The sequence below is a fragment of the Vicugna pacos genome, chromosome 27 (genome assembly GCF_048564905.1).
Source record: "Vicugna pacos chromosome 27, VicPac4, whole genome shotgun sequence".
Classification (NCBI taxonomy): Eukaryota; Metazoa; Chordata; class Mammalia; order Artiodactyla; family Camelidae; genus Vicugna; species Vicugna pacos.
The window spans coordinates 3,741,049-3,760,489 of NC_133013.1; the positions used below are offsets into that span (position 1 = coordinate 3,741,049).

General features: G+C 40.9%; 4 non-coding genes across 4 annotated transcripts; all 4 read right to left on the bottom strand.

Annotated features, from left to right (window-relative positions):
• Nucleotides 1-7,857: 7,857 nt before the first annotated feature.
• LOC116279063 (small nucleolar RNA SNORD109A) lies at nt 7,858-7,924 on the bottom strand. Its single transcript, XR_004188398.1, has one exon. It is a non-coding gene; the product is annotated as a small nucleolar RNA SNORD109A (small nucleolar RNA).
• Nucleotides 7,925-14,705: 6,781 nt separating this feature from the next.
• Nucleotides 14,706-14,782, bottom strand: LOC116279067 (small nucleolar RNA SNORD115). Its single transcript, XR_004188403.1, has one exon. It is a non-coding gene; the product is annotated as a small nucleolar RNA SNORD115 (small nucleolar RNA).
• A 1,977-nt stretch (nt 14,783-16,759) lies between these two features.
• Nucleotides 16,760-16,838, bottom strand: LOC116279064 (small nucleolar RNA SNORD115). Its single transcript, XR_004188399.1, has one exon. It is a non-coding gene; the product is annotated as a small nucleolar RNA SNORD115 (small nucleolar RNA).
• A 1,974-nt stretch (nt 16,839-18,812) lies between these two features.
• Nucleotides 18,813-18,892, bottom strand: LOC116279066 (small nucleolar RNA SNORD115). Its single transcript, XR_004188402.1, has one exon. It is a non-coding gene; the product is annotated as a small nucleolar RNA SNORD115 (small nucleolar RNA).
• Between the last annotated feature and the right edge of the window lie 549 nt (nt 18,893-19,441).

Genomic DNA, 19,441 nt, shown 5'->3' on the forward strand with positions numbered 1-19,441 from the left:
GCTCCCTGCGTTTGCTTTTCAGTCATTTATGAATGTTGGCGGTTTCTTAAATGTGGCCCCTTCTATCTCCCTGGCAAGTGGTAATGGACAAGTTTTTAGCAAGATTATTAACAGAGACATGAGATTTAGAAGTATAATCTGAGAACTTATATGTAGGTGGTTGAAGAAGTCACTTTTTAGAGTTTTATTGTATGAAACTCAAAGATGGAGTTGGTCAGTTGGTCGACTTCCTTTTAATTGTGTTATATAAGAATTTTATTCAAAGAAGAGACCTCCCAAAAGTTAGAAAGGGAATGGGGGTGGGCAGGGGAGAGAGGTAGAGGAGGAGAAGGAAGAGAAGGTAATAACTTGACGATAGCTTTGCTGAGGGTTCATCAGCTGTTGACAGTCTGTCCCTGGATCCTGAGCTCAAAAAACGTGGCCCTAACTGGATATTAGACCCTTTCTAAACAGCTTCGGACAGGATGACAGCAGCGTGGGTCACAGAGCCTGCTGGACGGTGCTGGTGCCAGCCTGCAGAAGACTCAGAGTCCTAATCCTAGCTCTGTTATTCCTCAAACCATAGCCCCATTTACATAAACACCTTCAAATACACTGCCATTTGTTCTGCCCGGAATTTAGTGTGTTTGTGATCCAGCCACTTTGCAACTCAGAATGTTACTCATTAGGGTTTCTTTTTTTTAATGACTGAACTTTGACAACTATAATCTTCTTCTCCTAGGGTTGCCCATGCAGTATGTAAATTATTGGTCCCTTTCCTCTTCCTTCTGTCCCTCTTCCTCCTGTTTCCCGGTCCATCCTCAATGCTCTTCAAGACCAGCAGACCCCAACCTCTTTTATCTAAATACTGTATTCCTGAAACAGTGCTCAGCCTTCCATCAGTCCACCAAACCTCAAAATCCTAGCCTTACCCTGTGTTTGTTCCCCTTATTAACAGTTACTGCTCTGCCAGACCCTGCAGTGTAAAAACACAAAGCTTTGATAGCTCCTTGTCCTTTACTTACATTTAGGGTAAGAGTGGTATTTTTATTAGTGAAATTAAATTTCTATAAAAATTATTTCTAAATTAGAAAATATTATATAAATCTAAAGGAGTGTCCATGAATTCAGGAGGTCCCCCAAGGGTGGTAGTCCAGGCCACTGTTCCCTGCTCAGTGGCTATCATGCAGCTTGGAGGTCCAACTCCAGAACTATGCTTGGCCACAGGGGTAGATGGATCCATCTAAGCCAATCAGGATACTGCCACCTGCCTTGCCACAGTGATTGGCTTGGACTGGGGCTGGACACCAGCACCAAGGGCCTTTAAGATATGACAGGATGTTTACTGTGGCTTGGGGAAAGGAGCATGCTTCCTCTTACATGGGTTTTGGGACTCAACATGCTGCCTGAACAAGAAATCATGTTGACTCCAGTTGCTGTCATCAGCTTTCCTGCTACCAAGGGCACCCAGCCTTGAGATGCTGCTGACCCGTGGATGGTTGTATGGGGGAACAGAACCCAGGTTTTAAATCACATGGTTGAGCCATTTGATCAAATCATCCCACAAGTCTTCAGCTAACAGTATCTTAACTGACATAAGAAAAGTTCACTTCTTAGCAAAGTATCAGAACTCCTTAGTAGGGGGAAGGGGCTTTGTCGGAATGATGCTGACCCATTGCATGCTGTGCAGGAAAGTCCCTCTCTCACCTGGCCTTAAATGGCAGAATAGTGATCAGAGCAGTTTGGGTGGTTGGGTTGTTTTATTGCACCTGGTGAAAGGGCTGAATTTACCCAGTTACTCCTTTGTTGACCATCTTTACCTTCGCCTTCTCCTCTAGCCGGAGCCCACACAGGTCAGATGTGCTAGTCTGTTTTACAGTCAGCAGAGCCCATCCAGGGATAATCTTCAAATATTTAACAATATGATACCAACCAATGGAACAGGTGCCAGCTGACAGCCCACCCACGCCTGGAACACGACTGCCTTTAACTATAAATGTGCTCACAAGATTGAACAGCTTTAGAGCAATAAGGGATCTTAGAGAGCAACCAGTGTAAAACACTGTTATATGAGGATTCGCTTTGCATAGATTTGCTAACGTTGGAAAAGGGAGGAAAGGTCCAGAAAGCCCTCTGCTGGCGGCCAACACCAGCAAAATACAGAACTACACCAAGTTCCAGAAGAGCACTCAGTCGCCCTGTCTCACCGTAATTACGGTGGTGACGCTTCCTCTTCCCACTGTGGACAGGACTGGCCTTTTCTCCTGCTATCCTCTCTCTTGCTGGACAAGTGGGATGGAACCTCCTTGCTCTCAAGCCACTTTTAGAGCAAAAGCCAAGTCAAAGATGATTTTTAAACCATTTTAAAGACACAGGAAATCCCTGTGTCTGAGGCCCCAAGTGGGAACCATGGCTGTGCGCAGGCCGAGAGCGACAGGTCACTGCTGACGGGGCTCTTCTCTTACAAGGTCCACTGCGGGCTCCACACTCGTGACCTGAGTTAGGAAACCCACATCCATTCTGTTCAGTGTAACTGTGCAGCTCTTTCTAGCTGCAGGTATTTATCTCCTAGGGCAGTCTCCCAGGCAATAGAAATAAAAGCAAAAATTAACAAATGGGACCTGATTAAACTTACAAGCTTTTGTACAGCAAAGGAAACCAGAAGCAAAACAAAATGACAGCTTACAGAACGGGCAAAAACATTTTCAAGTGATGTGACTGACAAAGGTTTAATTTCCAGAATATATAAACAGCTCATACAACCTAATAACAAAAAAAGAACAACCCCATCTAAAAATGGGCAGAAGGCCTAAAATAAGCAATTATGCAGTGAAGGCATACAAAATAGCCAATAGGCACATGAAAAAGTGCTCAATATCACTAACTATCAGAGAAATGCAAATCAAAACTTCAATGAGGTCAGAATGACCATCATTCAAAAGTCCACAAACGATAAATGCTGGAGAGGCTGTGGAGAAAAGGGGACCCTCCTACACTGCCAATGGGAATGTAGTTTGGTGCAGTCACTGTGGAAAACAGTATGGAGATTCCTCCAAAAACTAAAAATAGACTTATCATATGATCCAACAATCCCACTCCTGGTCATACACCTAGAGGGAACTCTAATTGGAAAAGATACAAGCACCCCAATGTTCATAGCAGCACTGTATGCAACAGCCAAGACATGGAAACAAACCTAAATGTCCATCAACAGATGACTGGATAAAGAAGCTGTGGTATATTTATACAATGGAATATTACTCAGCCATTTGCAGCAACATGGATGGACATGGAGATCATCACTCTAAGTGAAGTAAGCCAGAAAGAGAAAGAAAAATACCACGTGATATCATTCATATGTGGAATCTAAAAAACGAATAAAGAAGACTAAAGAACTCATCTATGAAACAGAAACAGACTAGCAGACATAGTAAACAATCTTATGGTTACTGGGAGATGGGGGTGGGAAGGGATAGATCTGGGAGTAAGAAATTTACAAATATTAGCTATTATGTAGAAAAATAGATGAAAAACAAATTTCTTCTGTATAGCACAGGAAACTGTGTAAACACGGTTTATATTAATTTAACTGTTTTAAATTTATTAAGACAAATGTATGGCCCTCTCATCATACTAAGAATTCCGGAAGACACAGGGAACTTCTTATTTCTGTTCTTGCTGTCCTGTTCCTAGTGATAGCTATTTTATGTGCGCAAAAAAAAAAATTTGTCCAAAAAAAGTAAATACCAATTGAGAAAACATATAAATGGTAATCATAATGAAACCACAATTTGGTCCAATTGACATTATGTAACATCTAAATGTCCTATGTTCCCTTATAATTTCCCAGTGTTACTGACACTAATAATCCACTTTATAGCTATTTGACCACTTTTTAAAGTTATTTCTATATGTGTTTCTGTATTTAAGTTTTTACTTAAATACTTGTTCATGGTTAACAACAAACAATTTAGAAGAAATGAAACACCAGACCCCTCTTTAATGTGAAGTCTGTCTAACAAAGCTATCATGAAAGTGCAATTTGATGAGAGAATGGAAAGCCATGTGCATAGAGGCATTGTGAAATTACTGAGGAGGTGACCACATTGACCCAATTTTGAAAGTCTTCGCCTCCTAAAAAAAGACATTCAGCTTGAATCTACGATTAGTATGTGGAAATAATCTCCTGGAATCCTCAGATAAGTATATTTACCATTGATTTTGGTAAGGCAACTCTAGACAAATTAGCATTTCTATAACTGGGTTACATTCCTACAGGTGTGTTATTGTATTGACAAAACAATAAATGCATCAGCTCATTTACTGAAGCTGGCAATATGGCAACGGCATAAACTTCTGCACAACCACGTCTCTCTATGGGGATGGCACAGTTTGGACGATGGCATGTCAACACATGTAAAAATTAGAACCAAATAATGTGGCAGAAATCAATTTTCAAGATTTACCACTTAGATTTTTTTGGAGCAAAAGCACTCAACACCAGAATAACATCCTATAGAAAGCTGCTTTTAGCAACTTTGTCTTTCCTTACTCTCCCCAGCAGTATTTCCCACGTTGTAACAGTATTCACTGCCAATTGCCGATCTACTGAGTACATCACTAGATCTACAGTTTTACTCAATCTGCACTAATTTTTTCTTTAATTTTCTGTCTCCATTATTATTTTCTATTTAGGGACAACAACCCATATTTCTATTCCACAAAAAGTTAGCTAAACTCTCTAGGTAAAGGAGTCACATCAGTGCTTTCCTGCTATATGTGTTTTCCCAATTTTCTCTTGGATATGCGTAGCCAAACCAAGTGCATCATTAATTTATACTCCAGCCTCTACTCCATCACGTCCACTTGGCCACAGTCTCTCACTCTGCTTATCACTTTTTGTAAGTATGTAAGTAAATAATGAGTTTACTGCATACTAAGTCTGGCCTGGAGAAACGACTTTGGATTTATCTTCACACAGATGGTATACATAAAAAATACTGACATAAGTTAATTGTGAATATTAATTGCAAGGGGACTTTAATTTGCTATGTTTATTGGAAATGCTTGACCTGGGGACATATCCCAGAGTTAGGTGAGCCATGTTTGATGTGTAGGTCTGAGTCAACATGACCCTAACCTTATATATATGCAAAGAACATTGGCAACCAGATGTTCTGGTTTCTATGTGTCAAGTTCACAAACACACTTACACATACATAAACACACGCCTAGGCTCTCATTTAAATGAGCCATACAATGTTTGTAAGGTGTTTGGAGCAAAATAAAAGTGTGTGTATCAGTAGTTATTTGACCTTTCAATGAAATGACAATAATTTTCAAGATTTGCCTCTAGATTAAAATTGTCATTAATCTGCTACTTAAACCTGACACCATAACTTATGGCTTTATTTTCTTATCTGTTCACTCTCAAGCATGCATTGTCAGCACTAAAGACAAAGAAATGCAAAGAAAAAAAAATCCATATACCAAATATGGATTTGCTCAAATTATCTGGAAAGAAACACAGTACTGAATCTTAAAAATTCCTACTAGGGAAGCTACTTTGATTAATTTCATGTTAACAATCTTTTAAAATCATTGTAATCAATTTTACCCTCTCATTGTCATTCTTACACTAATTATCAGAATATAAACTATTATAATAAATAAAACCTTATATAATTTATCTAAACTCTGGGTCTTTTTGAACATCTGAACCTTTGTCTACAAATTTTGCTTTGAAAATAATAAGTATTTAAGAGATTGAAAACAAAAGCTATCTTGGTATGGCTGTCAGTGTTAAATGCTACTGCAGTGTTTGATTTACTGAAATGTCTGTGTTTAAAAGAGAACCTCTTGACTTGTCCTAAAGACATCAATCATTAGTCCTCAAGTAATACATTATTTGCTAGACAATATTCCTAGAAAATGTACTAGCTAGTATCTGGACTATTTTGATGGGAAATTTTAAACTTTCTATTGAAATATATGTGTAGAAAAGAGGATGCTGTATATCTGAAAGTTGCTAACAGAGCAGATCTTAAAAGTTCTCATCACAAGAAACAAATGTATAAGTGTGGTGATGAATGTTAACTAGACTTACTGTGGTGATTATTTCACAATCTATGCATTATATTGAATCATTATGCTATGTACCTGAAACTAATATAATGTTATGTGTCAATTATATTGCAATAAAAATAAAAACTGGTTTCAGAATAAAAAAAAACATGCACAATAATCGCAGAGCTTAATAAATTTGCCACCCAAACACAGCAACTAATCCAGGCACGGGAAAAGATACAAATATTACAAGCACAGAAACAACCCAGGTGCCTTATTTCCCACATGACTTTCAATGCTCAGATTTCATGGCTTTGAAAATTTAATAGTAACAAATATGCAAATAAGGGTTTGTGAGGACGCACTTTTTAAGCAAAAACATGCCCCATTGTTCCTGCTATTCATATGTTAATGACTGTGGTTTATTTAAATATCTGGCTAAGCCAATCTCCTTTTTGATTGATTTTCTATTACTCAGCTCTTTAGAATTATCTTCTATGGTTCTAGAGAATAAATATGAATAAACAAATAATGTATAATATACACAAATATAAGTACCACTTCATAGAATTTGTGACAGAACTCTGTTAAGAAAAAAGTTTATCTATCCTTAGGGCATTAATCTCAAAAGTCCCAGGTAATGTAATCTTCAACATAGCTTGGTGAACCACTCTTTTTGGTGATGCATTTCAAGTTTTAGTAAGAAATAATTATAACATATATGACATTTCATAATTCTCCATTTGATACCTCTAACATAATATCTTCTTTAGCCCGACACAGTATTAAAAATTGAACTATTTTGTGTTTCAAAACAATATTGCTTTTGAAATTCTATTGTGTAAAAACTTCATGGTCTTGAAGAGATCTAACAAAATTTCATATACAGCGTTCCATGCTGCAAAAATGAGAAACAACTAATTTATGCAAATCCACAAAGATTAAAGTAGGAACAAAAATATCACGCAGTGTGACCACAAAGGCCTATGACTCGTGGAGTCTCTATCCTGACATCCCAATGCTTTAACAGATGACCAAAATCTGATATTTGGACACATTTGGATTTTACTACAATAATTTTTTGATCCAATATTAAGTTGCCAAAAATTCTCTAAAATTGTGCATTTTTTCCATCAAAGCAGAAAAGAGTTAAAAATAATCGAAGGAATGATAAGGATTCAATAATGTAAGTGATGTTGGTGAGGATCTCAATGAGGAAAAGGACGTATCAAAATATTCTCAAATAAGCCTCTAAAACGACCAGCACAGAGACCTCAGGACCTGGCACAGAGCATATGATAGAAGAATATCAAAGAGCTACTCACCCCTATCCTCTGAAGTGGAAGACCTGATTCCAGTCCTTCTGTATCAGCAAAACATGACAGAAAGAAAGACAAAGAGAGAGAGTCTCAGAAAATATTTAATAGTAAATTAAAGAACTAAAATATGGTTCCATTACCACTACTTAATATAAGCATGCAGTGTTCCCTTCTTTTAGTCCAACACTAATGAGACTTTCAGTTGCTTGTCCCCTTCTTAATTCAATCTTTTCCATTTTCTCATTTTTCACTCAAGAACATATTTCCTAAATACAAGTATCAATTTATGACTCTGTTCAAAGTTGAGCGAAATGAAGCAAAATGGATCACTGATTATAAAGGTGCATACTGACTTACGAAATAGTACACTAATGCTTTTTCCTTAGAAAAAGAAAAAAAAAGCATGCAAACAGTGGCATATTATTACTAAGGGGTCACCAAATAGAGCCAGGCTCTGAGAGTCTTATTTGTCCTATTAGAGGGTTATTCATCTGGACCTCAGATTGACATCTGGAATGAGTCCCTCAGCATCCTCAGACAGTTGTGCTCATCATCGATCCAGAAAAGCACCCTCCCAACAAATAAGCACCTCCACAGCCAGGTTCATTGCCTTCAGGCTCATCTACTGCGTTATGAAAAAAGAACAGTACATGGTACAGCAGACATTTTATTTAGTACCTGAATAATGGAATTGTTATACATACATATAGAATGAGGAAATGTGACCTTGGATTGTTCTAATAAGAAGAAATCTATTGGGAAAATGAAACACTTAATCAACTAAAAATTTGAAGAGTAAATAATTTACCAAAATAGTATGTAGTATAATTACACTACAAATGTAAGTAGAAACATCTATGTTCTGAATGTTCCAGATAAAGATTAAAAATGTCAATTTTTAGCACACTTGCATTTCACTGCAAGATTATTTTCATCTAATACAAAATGGTGAAAAGACCCTCCAAAGTCTTCTCAGCGGCAATAACTCTCCAAAATTATTCAGGTTATTGCTTGTAAAAAGGTTTTTAAAAGAGAAAAAAAAATAATGAGGATTGCTTGAACCATATAGGGACATTCACAGGAAAAATATTTATCATATTTATTCTTTTTGAGTCTCTGAAAGAATGAACTCACAGATTTTTGACTACTGACATTACTAGTCATAAAACACAAAAGAATTTCAAATGTACCATGGTAGCTGCTCACTTTTCTTCCCTGAATGTAATGTATTCACTTGAAAAAACAGTAACTTGTTCTAGTTTTGACCTGCAGCAAAACATCACAAAGAAAATAGATTAGATTATACAATGTATTAACTTAATTAAAAATAAGGCATAACATTGGTTCCATTTTAATTAATCATATAGGTATTCCTTGCTACAAACATCACATTGCTTGATCCTCTGTCACCCTTGCAATTTAATTTATCCACTCGTTTCCTCTCTGAGTTTTTACTTTGCAAGTAGTCAATAATCCTCCCTGCTGAACTATGCAAATAACGACACAGCAACTGTCTCTCAAATGGAAAATTCTAAAGTTGTATTCCATCCAATAAAAAACTATATAAATACCTTGTGACATAAAAATTTTCCTGTGATGTAAAAAATCAAGTCACATGGCAGTGGTACTGTGGGATTTTTTGAGAAGGATATTAATTAAGCCATTTCTGAAAGTGTTATTCAATTTACTAGAAGGCCATTCAGCTGGATCTCAATAACCCCAATACTTAACGCTCATCCTTTATCCAGATAGGACCACTACCAACAAATAAACAGTCCTTACACCACACTAATGCTCTTGAAAATTTACCAATTGCATTCAGTTTATCGTGGAAAATGGCACATTTGGACATTTGACTTGGTTTTAGTAACTCTGGTTATAATGACAACACCAGAAGCTTCCCAGGATCCTTCTGTCTAGAGTGATTCAGAAGTGATATTGCAGTGGGGCAGTTTTCAATGCTGATATATTTATGCAATATGACAGAAACAAAGAACCAGTAGTTAACTGTGAACTTGGGTCATATCATTTAAAATATTATTAAAGTATGTTAGAATCTATCTAACAAAAGTATAAAGGTGATACTCCTTCTACCTAATTGATCCACACTCCCTAGCCACAGAGGTGTATGTTCATATTGAAACCATAAATAAAAAACCCTCCAAAACAACCAGGAAACAATGAACAAAATGGCAATAAGTATATAACTATCAATAATTACTTTAATTTTAATGAGCTGAATGTTGCAATCCTAAGACATAGAATGGCACTGAATAGATACACAAACAAGACTCATACATATGCTGCGTACAAGACTCATTTCAGATCTAGAGAGACACCCAGACTGAAAAAGAAGAATGAAAAAAGGTATTTCATGCAAATGGAAACAAAAGAAAGCCAGAGTAGCAATACTCATATCAGATAAAATAGACCCTAAAACAAATGTTATAACAAGTGACAAAGAAGGACATTGTATAATGATAAATTGATAAATCCAACACTAAGATATAACAATTGTAAATGTCTATGCACCCATCATAGGAGCAATTAAATACATAAAGCAAATATTAACAAACGTAAAGAAAGAAATTGACAGCAACACAATAATAGTAGGGGACTTTAACACCACACTTACCTCAATGGACAGATCATCCAGACAAAAAATCAATAAGGAAACACTGGCCTTCAATGAAACATTAGATCAGGCAGAATTAATAGATATATGTAGAACATTCAATCCAAAAGCAACAGAATACACATTCGTTTCAAATGCACATGGCACATTCTCCAGGATATATCTCATGCTAGGCCACAAAACAAGTCTCAATAAATTAAAAAAGTGAAATCAGATTAAATATATTTTCCAACCATAATTACATGATACCAGAAATCAATTACAAGAAAACATGGAAAAATCCCACATCGAGTCTAAAATAATGTGCTACTAAATAGCCAAAGAGGTAATAAAAATATACCTGGAGACAAAAATGTAAACACAACTTTCCAAAATCTTCGCAGCAAAAGAAGTTCTAAGAGGGAAGTTTATAGTGATACAAACCTACTTCAGGAAACAAACAAACCAACAAAATCTCAAACAATATAACCTTTTACCTAAAGCAACAAGAAAAAGAGCAGACAAATTCAAACATCACTAAAAGAAAGGAAATAAAAAAGATAAGAGCAGAAATAAATAAAATAGAGATTAAAAACCATAGGAAAAAATCCATAAAACCATCAAGAAAGAATCCTCAAGAAAAAAGAGAGCAGACCCAAATAAATAAAATCAGTAATAAAAATGAAAGCTACAACCAACACTGCAGAAATAGAAAGTATCATAAGAGATCACTATGAACAATTATACACCAATAAAATGGAAAGCCTAGAAGAAACACATACATTCCTAGAAACATTCAGTCATGAAGACTGAATTAGGAAGAAATAAAAAATATAAACAACAATTACCAGTATCAGTGATTCAAAAACCCCTAATAAACAAAAGTCAATGTCCAGATGGCTCCACAGGTAAATGCTACCAAGCACTTAAAGAAAAGTCAGTGCCAATCCTTCTCAAACTATTTCAAAAAATTGAAGAGGAGGGCATACTACCACATCCATCCTACAAGGCCAGCATCACCTTGATACAAAAACCAGACAAAAACACTTCCATAAAAGAGAATTATAGGCCAATATTACTGATGAACATACATGCAAAAATTCCCAACAAAATATTAGCAAACCAAATTCAACAATGCATCAAAAGAATCACACTTGACCATAATCAAGTGGGGTTTACCCCAGGAATGCAAGGATGTTTCGATATTCACAGATCAAACAAAAAACCAAAATAAAAACAGACTCAGATACAGAGAACACCTGGGTGGCTGCAGAAGGGTGGAGAGTGGGGCCAGGGTGCAAAATAAGTGAGGGGAATTAAGAGGTACCAATCTCCAGTCATAAAATAAATATGCCATGGAAATGTAATATAAGTGTAAGGAATATGGTTGATCACGTTGTAACAACTATATGGGAACAGATGCCTACTAGACTTACTGTAGTGATTATTTCATGATGTATGTGATAAATGTCAAATGACTGTTAGTACACCTGATACTAACAATATTGTACCTCAACTGTATTTCAATAAAAAATAACGTATATTAAAATCTACAGTAATTAAAGAAGTGTATTACTGGCATAAAGACAAATATATAGATCGATTGAACAAAATAGTAAGCCCAGAAATAAATCCACACGTACATTTTCGATGGACCTTCAACAGAGAGCTAAGAATACACAATGGAAAAATAGTCTCTTCAACCAATGGTGCTGGGAAAACTGGATCACCACATGCAAAAGCATGAAACTGGACCCTACCTTATACCACTCACAAATGTTAACACCAAATGGATTAAAGAATGAAACATAAGGCCTGACACCATAAAACTCCTAGCAGAAAACATGGGGAAAAGGTTCTTGATGTTGGTTTTGGCCATAACTTTTTTTCATATGATACTAAGAGCACAGACAACGAAAATAAAGATTAACCAGTGGGACTACATTTAATTAAAAAGCTTCTGCATGGCCAGGAAATCAACCAGTGGATTGAACAATCTACAAAATGGGAGAAAATATTTACAAACCACATATCTAATAAATGATTAATATCCAAATATATAAGAAACTCATACCACTCAACAGCAATAACCATCATCATTATCTTCATTATCGTCCCATTAAAAATGGGCAAAAGATTTAAATAGATATTTTTCCAAAGAAGACAAATGAAATCACTAATCATTATTTCTAATCATCATGGAATTGCAAATCAAACCCACAATGAGATATCACTACTGTGAAAAACAGTATGGAGTTTTCTCAGAAAAAATTTAAATAGACTGCTATATAATCCAACAATTGTATCCTTGGGTATCTATCCAAAGGAAATGAAATCAGTATCTCGAAGAAATGTCTGAAGTTCTATGTTCCTTGAGGTATTATTCATAACAGATAAGATATGGGAACATTGCCCATATGATAAATGAATTGATAAAGAAAATGTATACATATATAAAATAATAAAACATTACTCAGCCATAGGGAAAAAGAAAACTTTTCTCTTTGTGACAACATGGATGAACCTGTTGGACATGTAATAAACCAGACAGAGACAGATAAATACTGTATGGTATCACTTATATGTTGACTCTTTTAAAAAGCCAGTTTTATATAAAGAAAGAATAAAATGCCAGGGGATGGAGGGAGGGGTAGTTAGGAAGATGGAGGTGAAAGGATACAAACTTTTTAGAAAGTACTGAGGATCTGATATACAGCATGGTGAATATGGTTAATATAGTAGTGTATACTTGAAATCTGGTGAGAGATTTTAAGAATTTTCAACACACACACACATATATGAATTAACTGTGTGGGTGAGTGAATGTGTTAATTATCTGGATCTTAGTATTTATTTTTCAGCATATAATGCATCAAATCATCACGCAGTATCTCTGAAATATATCCAACTATATTTGTCAAATGTTCCTCAATAATACTGAGGGAAAAGGAAAACCTCTCATTGATCCAAACTCTCAAAACTACCTACAGAAACACCCATTTTGCCCTGAAAATTCTTATGAGATATGGTGCCCTTAAACCTTGGTGTCCAAGTAAGCTGGAGAGTGGGATGTTTATCACAGGACTCCTGAGTAGCTGCCAGGTGTTTCAGGAGATTAAGAATTCATTTTATCATTATTATTTATTTTGAAAATAGTTGTCATCAAGGGTGAGAACTACATCTCTGTTGTATGCATTGTTCACTTGGACTATTCTACAATTTCTAATCTAAAAAGTCCAAAGTACTTACATTGTGGACTACAGAGATACCAATCATGGACATAAACAAACACGTATTTGATAAATCCTTGGATGTATCTTCAAGGATGCAATATGAAGAATAATGATTAATTACATCATGTATTGCCATTTCTAAGGGAAGACATAATATAAATGGAAATTCCAGGAAGTTTAAAGGGGATATCAGTCTGCATATACTTTATTCAAGATCTCATATCATAGGCAAAGCATATATGTGGATCTCGCATTTGAAGCCGCAACTGCCTGGGTCTCTTAGCTGTGAGCAGCTCATCATGATTGAGACATATCACAACACCATAACCACGGTGAAATTATATAACAGAAACGAACTTGTCTAAACAGTTTTAGGTGATAATAAATATCAACTTAGAATCACAAAACTTCTCAAGTTACTGTTACAGCAAATTCAGAAGAAGTAATGCATATACTCACTCCTTGCCCATATCATGGGGTCACCCCTCTCCCACGGGGCCAAATTATTCTTTCCATGGAGATGTTATCATGAAGTTCTCAACAACCTTCCTCAAAGTACCCAAAAAAGGGGTTTCTCCTCTGAAAAAAAATGGCAATTTGAAGGCAGTGGCTCCCACAAAGGAAGAACTCCACGTGAAACACAAGGGCACAACAGGGCACAGCTAGATGATACAAAGGGCACATCAAAAAAAAGAAAAACACTAGCATCCCCAAGAGCAAACAGTCCCTGAAACTGTCCAGCCAATGCCTGTGAGCGCTCAGAGGTCACCCTACAGCAGCCTCAAGGGGCAGCAGCCTCCACCCTCTGAGACCCGCGGAACAGCTTTCTGCCTGCAGGGTTCCGTATCCAAGTCGGTGCCGGGGCTTTCCCTCCCCAGGGCTCTTGGCAGATGCCCCAGGCACACGCCTCGGGCGGACTTGCCTTCACTCAGCCCGATCCGCCTGAAAGTGAATGCGCCCCAGGGCGGCCAGTGGAGGAAAACTCAACTCCATTTCCAAACAAACTTGAATTCAGCTCAGAGGGCAACTTTTCGGGGCCAGAGATCTATCCCCACAGAGCTGCCATTGCAGGAGAAAGCACACTTCGGTCAATACTGAGCTTTCCGGAAGGGCTCCCTTCTCTTTACTGATGGGAGACAGGCCACACCCATCATCCAACGTGCTCTGAAGCCAGGAACCTAGGACCAAAAAGACCCACTCACCTCCACTTTTCCAAGCCTGGACGAAAGCCCTGCCAGGACATCCTACACAAAGATCAATTGTAAAAGCAGCCGCTGAGGAAAGGCCCCGCCCACAGCCTTCCGGGAGGGGGAAACCGAGCATCTGGGAAGAATGCAAAAACAGGTGCGTGTGTGAGCCATGTGGAAGCCCAGGGACGCTGTCGAGCTTCAGGGGTGTGCCTGCAAGCACGGGGTGCCCCAACACCCAAATCCCATGGCTCTGGAAGGAAGAAGAGGATCCCCAGCCTCCTGCATCCGGATTGCAACTTCCCTTGAGCCTCAGCGAAATCCTGTTGTGCATGATTATAGGTCATTATCTCATCAAGAACATGTGAGTTCTCATCATTGCCCGAAACAAGGCACTCCCCACGCAGCCAAGCACCAGCACCTGAGTAGGCTTGCCTGCGATGCTTTCTGGACATAAGAAGATCCAGAAGAACATGAGTGACTTTCTGCGTCTTGCAGGTGCTGGACAAAAACTGACTTCCATGGCCCCGGGGCCGTATGCCCAACTCACGTATTCCTCTGGGGACAGCTTAAGGCCAGAGAGGGGGCCAGCCATGAGAAAATTAAGCCCATCCCTTTAGGGACTGTGCCCAGGGACTACACCTTCATGCCTCCAGTGATGATACATGATACACCCCAGGGGATACATCAAGGGACACACATGTCGACAAAGGCACTTATTCGGAGACAGAAACCACTAACCTGATATGCATATGGGCCTACCCGAACCTCAGCCATTCTAACTCTAGCCCTTTTCACCTTTCCCTCTCCCTCCCTCCTTACTCAGGCTCTCACAAACCTGAATGAATAAGGGGTCGAATGAGTGGGTAAATGCACTGCAGAATGTGTCCAAGGATGAAGCTGTGATGAGTGAGTATGGGACTCCACAGAGCGTCACCGATTCTTCACCCAGCAGGAGGCCAGGCAGAAGGGGAACTCGGCTGGTCAGTCACTATGCGCGTGTCCTGGGGGAATGGAGCTCTTTGGATGGGCTCCACTGAAGTCATGGCCAGCAGTGGGTGGCAGGTGAGACATTGGCCTTGGCCTCTTGCCTAAGGACAAAGACAAAATCGCGCCAATAGGTCAAGGGAATTTAGGCTCAGCAAAGCCTGTATCTTAAGATGGGCTGGTGGCTCACAACCTGGCCTCTAGGCCAAACCCTGTATAAAAACTTTCAAGCCAGGGAAAAGAGCCACCTTTCTTGGTTCAGTGTCCCTGGCCAAGGCACAACCATGACTGCCACACAGCAGCCATGCAAGTGTATTCTCCTTGGCCTGCATCACGGGGTCCTGCCTCTCCTGCTGGTCAAAATGGTCTCTCAATGAAAACCATACCATGGTTCTGAGGTTTTGCAGACGGTCTCTCTGTGAAAGTATCCTTAGAAGAGGTGACTCCTCTGGAGGGTGGCATCTCTGAAGGCAGTGTCTCCTGGAAGGGAGGAACTCCACAAGAAACAAGGGGTCTGGTCGGGTGAAGCTAAACACATCCAAGGGCCCATCAGGAACAGCTGGCACCCCCAGAGCCCGGGGTCCCTGAAAATGTCCAGGCAAAACCTGGAGGCTGCTCAGGGGTTGCCCTTCAGCTCCCTCAAGAGTTAGCAGCCTCTACCAGCTGAGGACCACAAATCAGGTTCTGCCTGCAGAGTTCCCTATCCATGCCCGGGCCCTGGGCCCTCCGTACCCAAAGCTCTTGGTAGATGCATCAGGCACACACCAGCTGGTGCTGTGCCTCCCCTCAGTAAGGCTGCTGGGTCTGAATGTGTGCAAGGACCTGTGTGAAAGGGCCCCAGGGCGGCCAATAAGAAACCGTTGCCTCCATTTCCAGTCACATTCGAATTCAGCTCTAAAGGAAAACTATTTGGGGCCAAAGATCCTATCTGTAGGGCTGCCACTGCAGGAGAATTCACCCTTCCATGGATACCGAGTTTCCCGAATGGGCTCCTCCTTATTTCCTGATTGGATGCAAATGACCCCCATCATCCAACGTGCGCTGGGGCCAGGAACCTAGGTCCAAAGAGACCCACTCACCTCCAGTCTTCCAGGTTATGGCCAAAGCCCTGCCAGGGCGTCTCACTGAAAGACACAATGGGAAAAGCAGGAGCTGAGGAAAGGCCCTGCCATGGCCTCCCAGGAAGGGGGCGAACTGAGCACTGGGAAAGAATGCCGAAGACAGGAGCCTGTCTGAGCCACGCGGAAGCCCACGGACATGGACGCGTCTCAAAGGCATGCTTCCAGTCATGGGGTGCACCCACACCCTAATACCGTGGCTCTAGAGGGAACAGGAGGATCCCCAGCCTCCGGTCCCCAGACTGCCATCTCCCCTGGGCCTCAGCGTAATCCTACTGAGCATAATTTTTAGGTCATCACCTCTCTTCAGGACCATGAGTTTTCATCATCGACCCAGCCAAGGTGCTCCCCACGCAGCCGAGCACTGGCATCTGAGTAGGCTTACCTGAGGCGCTTTCTGGACAGGTGGAGATCCAAAAGGCTGTGAGAGACTTTCTGCCTCTTCCAGGTGCTGGACAAAAATGGACTTCCATGACCCCAGGGGATGATTCCCATCGTCCTCTGGGGATGATTTCTTGCCAGAGACAAAAAAGACAGTGGTGAGAACTCCTACCCCACCCCTTTAGGAGCTGGGCATCATAGGGGCTTCACCTTCATGCCTCCAATGACAATACCTGATGCATTCCCGGGCATGTATCAGTGAACACACACACGGACAAAGGCACCTATCTACAGAGAAAGAAAACAGCCACCTGCTATGCATACGGGCTTACCCACCCCTCAACCCTCCTACCTTCAGCCCACCTTACCTTTCCCCTCTTCCCTCCCTCCCTCAGTTCTCATAGAGATAAATGATGAGCGGATGGGGTTGGATGAGTGAATGAATGAGTCCCTACAGAATGTGTGAAGGAATGAAGCCATGACGAGTCAGTATCGGCCTCCACAGAAAAGGCAGAGCATCACTGGTTCTCCACTCAGCAGGAGGCCGGGCACAAGGGCTTCTCGGCTGGTCAAACACTATGCATGTGTCCTGGGGTAATGGAGCTCTTTGGACAGGCTTGTTCCTGGTCTGGGCCAGCAACGGGTGGTAGGTTGGATGCTGGGCTTGGCCTCTTGCATGAGGACACAGAGAAAATCATGCTGAGAAGTCAAGGGAATTTAGGCTGGTGAAGCCTCTATCCTAGGACTGGTCTGTGGGCACACCACCAGGCCTCCAGGCCAAGCTCTGCATGGCAACATTCAGGCCGGCGACAAGAGCCATCTTCTCTTGGTTAAGCGTCCCTGCTAAGGCACACCCATGACTGCCAAACGGCAGCCATGCAAATACATCCTCCTTTCCAGCATCAGTGTCCCCCATCTCCTGTGGGTCAGTGTGGCCTCTCAGTGAAGACGACACCCTGCCTCTGACAGCCCCTCTAGGAAGTATCCTCGGTAGAGGTTTCTCCACCATGCAGTGGCATCTCTGATGGCAATTTGTCCTGGAGGGGAGCAACTGCACCAGAAGCCCACAGGGTTTGGGAGGGTGAAGCCCACTGTCCTAGTGCCCATGAAGGACATCTGGCATCCCCACGGCCTGGGCTCTTTGAAACTGTCCAGGCCAAACACTGGGGCTTCTCATGGGTTGCCCTTCGCCTTCCTCAAGAAGTAGCAGCCTCTACCTACTTTGGCCAGTAGAGCAATGTCCTGCCTGCTGGGTTTCCTGTCCAAGCATGGGCTCCGGTCCTTCTCTACTGAACGCTTTTGGCAGAAGCACCAGGGACACACCACATGTGGCCATGTCTTCACTCAGGGAGCCTGATCAACCTGAAAGTGCTCTGCCACCCGTGTGAATGCCACCCAGGGCAGCCAGTAAAGAACCTTTGCCTCCATTTCCGATCGGACCTGAATTCAGCTCTAAGAAAAACGCCTCATGGCCAGATATTTCATCCTGAAGAGCTGCCACTGCAGGAGAAATTACCCTGGGTCAAAATTGGGCTTCTTGAATGGTTTCCCTCCTCTTTACAGATTGAAAAAGCCATTCCTAGTGTCCAATGTGGTCTTGGAAGAAGAATTTAGGACCAAACATATCCACTCATCTCCAGTTTGCTGGACCATTTTGACAGTCTTGCCAGAATTCTTGACTGAAAGACACAACCAGAAAAATGGTAGTTGAGTTAAGGCTTTGCCTATCTCCCCGAGAAGGGGTTGGGGAGTGGGCATCAGAATGAAAATCAAAAACAGGAGCCTGTCTGAGCCATGTGACAGCCCATGGACACGGCTGAGTCTCAGTGGTGTGCTTTGAGGCATAGGGTGCTTCCACACCCAAATCCCATGGCTCTAGTAAAAACAAAAGCATCCCCATCTTCCTGCCCTGGATTGCCACCTCCACTGGGTCTCAATGTGATTTTATTCAGCACGAGTTCAGGTCATCATTGTTTTTCAAGACCATCTGTGTTCTCATCATTGACCCAGCCAAGGATTTCGCAGGCATCTGAGCAGAAGCAATTTAGTAGGCTTACCTGAGGAGCTTCTGGACATGAGGAGATCCAGAAGGATGTGAGTGACTTTCTACCTCTTCCTGGTGCTGGAGAAAGGCTGATTTCCATGTGCAAGGCACATCTTCCTCTGGGGATGTCTTCTGTACAGAGAGGCATAGGGCAGGTGTGAGAACTTTTAGTCCATCATTATAGAGATTGTGCATCATAGGGTTACACCTTCATGCCCCCAGTGATGAGACACATCCCCAGGGATACATCAAGAAACACAAACATTGACAAAGACACCTATACCCAGAGAAAAAACACCTATCTGGTATGCATATTGGACTTGCCCACCTCTCAACCTTTCCACGTGCAGCCGTCCTCCTTTCCCGCTTCTTCCCTCCCTACATAGCTTTTCACAGAGATGAATGAATGAGTGAACTGACTTGGATGAGTGAGTGAATGAGTTCATGAAGAATGTGCCAAGGGATGAAACCATGACGAATCAGTAAGGGACTCCACAGAGAAGGCAGAGGTAT